The 4,268-nt window shown below is 41.1% G+C and overlaps 1 non-coding gene across 1 annotated transcript; it reads right to left on the reverse strand.

Annotated features, from left to right (window-relative positions):
* Positions 1–243: 243 nt before the first annotated feature.
* LOC148581299 (small nucleolar RNA R71) lies at positions 244–351 on the reverse strand. The gene has a single exon (XR_015899232.1). It is a non-coding gene; the product is annotated as a small nucleolar RNA R71 (small nucleolar RNA).
* Positions 352–4,268: the final 3,917 nt, after the last annotated feature.

A 4,268-nucleotide genomic window follows, 5' to 3' on the forward strand; every position in this document is an offset into this window, starting at 1 on the left:
CCCAAGTTTCATGGCTTACCTGCTCAAGAGCCTATCAAGCACCTTAGAGATTTCCAGACAGCCTGTTCTACTATTAGGCGTCATGGTGTAGATGAAACTTCTATTCTGTTAACCGCTTTTCCATTTTCTCTTGAGGAAAAGGTGAGGGAGTGGTACTACTCCCAACCTGAAGCAACTGTTACCAACTAGGATACACTCAGGAGAGAATTTTTGGAAAAATACTTCCCAGCTGAAGTCACAGATAGACTGAGAAAAGAGATCTCGTGCATTGTTCAAGGTGAATCAGAGACTCTCTATGAATATTGGGAACGCTTCAACAATCTCCTGGACGCATGTCCCCATCACATGATTGGTAAACTAGTATTGATCAGCTACTTCACTCAAGGCATGAACCCCCAGGATAAGACTACACTGGAAGGTGCCAGTAATGGTTCACTGAAAAAGTACAAAACTACAGATGAAGCATGGCAGCTGATCAGCGACTAAGCTGAGTCCACTAGGAATCACAGATAGAGGCGCAACCATCCCAAAGCTGTTGCAGAGATTTCCACTAGCAAAGAGACTACTGCTCTCACCCAGAGTATATGTGAAATGACCAACCTACTGAAGCAGATGCAGTTGAATCAAAAACAAGCACAACAAGCTCAGCCTTCACCACAACAAAGCCAACAGTTAGTTCCACAAAAAGTATGCGGGATCTGTGCTGATTATAGTCATTATACTGATGAATATCCGCAGCTCCAGGAAGACAACACTGTGGCAGCCACTCACAACTTCTATGATCGCCCGAATCAAGGAGGCAGAGACACAACTTGCAAGGAAACCCAGAAAATAGATGGAACTCACAACAAGGTGACAACTACAACCAAAGTGGCAACTATAGCCATGGATGGCAGGACAACTCCAACCAAGGTTGGAGAGATAATTCTAACCATGGCTGGATGGATAATTTTAACAGCGGAGGCAGAGACAATAATGAAAACCAGAGGTGGAATAACAATAATAACAACAGACAACATAATCAGAACTAGCCTTACAGAGCACCTCACCTAAGACAATCACAAGGACCCCAGCAAACCCAACAATAAGTTTCTCAGACTACTTATTCTAATTCCTCATCAAATGACAAGATGCTTCGTTCTCTTGCGCAAGGACAACAAGATATGCAGGCGTAGCTTGACTCTAGTCTGAATGGCTTAACTGCTACTTTACAAGCTCTTGTCTCCCCGATGGATTCCTCACTTAATTCCACACATCAACCTACAAGCTCTAATAGAATTCCTTCTCAACCACTGCTTAATCCCAAGGGTGGCATCAATGCCATCACTCTAAGGTCTGGAACCACACTGCAGGAGAGGAACCATAAGGAGCCAAATCCACCAGAAAATGTGCCAGCAGAGGATGTGGTAGAAGTGGAAGATGCTGAAGAAAAAGAGGACGTACAAGACATAGTTGAAGAAAGGAAGCTCAGCCACAAAATGAAGCCCTAAGGGATGCAGAGGCTGCAAATCACGCCCTCCCTATCCCGTTTCCACAACTTACAAGGAAACCCAGAAAACAGATGGACCTTGATCCCAAAATGGTAAAAATATTCAAAAAGGTCGAGGTAACTGTTCCCCTTTTTGATGTTATTCAACAGGTACCTAAATACGCAAAGTTTCTAAAGGATTTGTGCATACATAAAGATAAAATTAATGAATTAGAAACTATTCCTTTAGGTAGTTCTATATCTGCTTTGATGGGAAATATACTTGAAAAATGTAGTGATCCAGGTCCATGTATGGTTAACTGTACCATTGGAGGTGTGATATTTTCTGACTGTATATGTGATTTAGGAGCATGTGTTAGTATAATGCCTTTGTCTATATATGATACTTTGAGGCTCCCTCCCTTAAAAAGGTTGGCAGCTCATTTTGTGTTAGCAGATAAAAGCATTATTACAGTAGTTGGAATTGCTGAAGATGTACTAGTGAGCATTAAAGGGCTCACATTTCCCATTGATTTCTACATCCTGGAAATGCCCCCTAATGACTCAGGAAGACCATCATCAATCCTGCTTGGAAGACCATTCCTGAAGACTTCAAAGTTCAAGCTGGATACATTCTCAGGAACTTACTCTTTTGAGATAGATGGCAGAACAGTGAGTTTCAGTTTAAATGAAGCTATGAAGCATCCTCCGGAAGATCATTCTATCTTCCATTGCGACATTATTGATGAAACTGTAGCTGAAGTTCACCAGGAAGAATTAGAAGAGAAGTACATGGAGCAAGTCCAAGTGTGGGGACACTTTCTGAAAATAATGAGAAGACTTTACCATTATCACCAGTCCCGGATGATCCAGAGCCTAGCTATGAGCAGAAATTAGAATTAAAGCCCCTTCCTCCACACCTCAAGTATGCTTACCTTGAGGACAAGCAGAAGTTCCCAGTCATCATTGCAAAGGAACTCACTTCTCAATAGGAAGAACAGCTACTCAGCCTGCTGAGAAAACATAAGAAAGCAATTGGATGGAGCTTGGCAGATATAGTAGGCATCAGTCCTCAAGTTTGTGAACACAAAATATTCTTAGAAAAGGGAGCAAAGCCTGTCCGTCAGCCTCAAAGAAGATTGAATCCCACCATCTTAGAAGTTGTCAAGAAAGAAGTAACTAGACTACTTGAGGCAGATATTATTTACCCTATCTCAGACAGTAAATGGGTCAGTCCAGTACAAGTGGTGCCCAAGAAGTCTGGAGTCACAACAATAAGAAATGAGAACGGATAGCTCTTGACAACTAGAGTGCAGAATTCATGGAGAGTTTGCATTGACTATAGGCGTCTCAACCAAGCCACTCGCAAGGATCATTACCCCTTGCCATTCATTGATCAGATGCTTGATCGCCTGATAGATAAATCACATTACTATTTTTTAGATGGTTATACAGGCTACTTTCAAATTCATATAGCTCCTGAAGATCAGGAAAAGACTACTTTTACATGTCCTTTTAGGACTTATGCTTATAAGAGAACGCCCTTTGGCTTATGCAATGCACCTGCTACTTTCCAAAGATGGATGATGAGTCTTCTCTCTGATCTTATTGAGAACTGTATAGAAGTTTTTATGGATGATTTTAGCATATATGGCGATTCATTTAGCCTTTGCTTGGATAGTTTATCTAGAGTGTTAGACAGATGTATTAGTACAAACCTTGTATTAAATTTTGAAAAATGTTACTTTATGGTCAAACAAGGAATTGTACTAGGACATGTTGTGTCTAATACTGGCATTTTTGTAGATCCAGCAAAGGTGGATGTTATTTCTAGTTTACCTTACCCCTCCTCTGTGAGGCAAGTCCATTCATTCCTGGGCCATGTAGATCTTTACAGGAGATTCATTAAGGACTTCAGTAAGGTAGCATTACCCTTATCCAGATTGCTGTAGAAGGAAATTGAGTTCGAGTTCAATGAAAGCTGTATGCAAGCATTTGATAAGCTGAAGATCGCCCTGACTCAAGCTCCAATTGTGAGAGGACCAGACTGGAGCTAGCCATTTGAAATTATGTGTGATGCTTCCAACCATGCAGTAGGAGCAGCTTTGGCTCAGCGCGAAGGCAAGGACCCTTTTGTGATTGCTTATGCATCTAAGACTCTAGATGCTGCTCAGTTTAATTATACCACTACTGAAAAAGAGCTTCTTGCTATTGTTTTTTCTCTAGATAAATTCCGAGCCTATTTACTTGGTACTAAGGTAGTAGTGAACTCAGACCATGTAGCTCTAAAATATTTATTAGCTAAAACGGAGTCCAAACTAAGGCTAATACGTTGGATACTGCTGTTACAAGAATTTGATTTAGAAATTAAGGACAGGAGTGGTAACCAGAATTTAGTGGCAGACCACCTGAGTCGCCTTGAGCACATTAAAGGTGACTCCACTCTTATAAATGATAATTTCCCATTTGATAACTTACAAGCAGTATCTGAAGTAGTTTCTTGGTATGCACCTGTAGCTAATTATCTAGTTAGCCACACTTTTCCTCCATATTTTACTAAGCACCAGAGAGACAAGATGAAAAGCGAGTCCAAATATTATATATGGGATGATCCATATTTATGGAGGTGTGGTGCTGACCAAGTAATTAGACGGTGTGTGCCTCAATCAGAATTCCAGTCCATTTTAGAGGCCTGCCACTCATCTGAGAGTGGAGGACATTTTGGCCCTCAAAGAACAGCTAGAAAAATTCTAGACTGTGGATTCTGGTGGCCTACTCTTTTTAAAGATGCTGCTGAATT

The sequence above is a fragment of the Arachis ipaensis genome, chromosome B10, assembly GCF_059453495.1.
Source record: "Arachis ipaensis isolate K30076 ecotype BB chromosome B10, ASM5945349v1, whole genome shotgun sequence".
Classification (NCBI taxonomy): domain Eukaryota; kingdom Viridiplantae; phylum Streptophyta; class Magnoliopsida; order Fabales; family Fabaceae; genus Arachis; species Arachis ipaensis.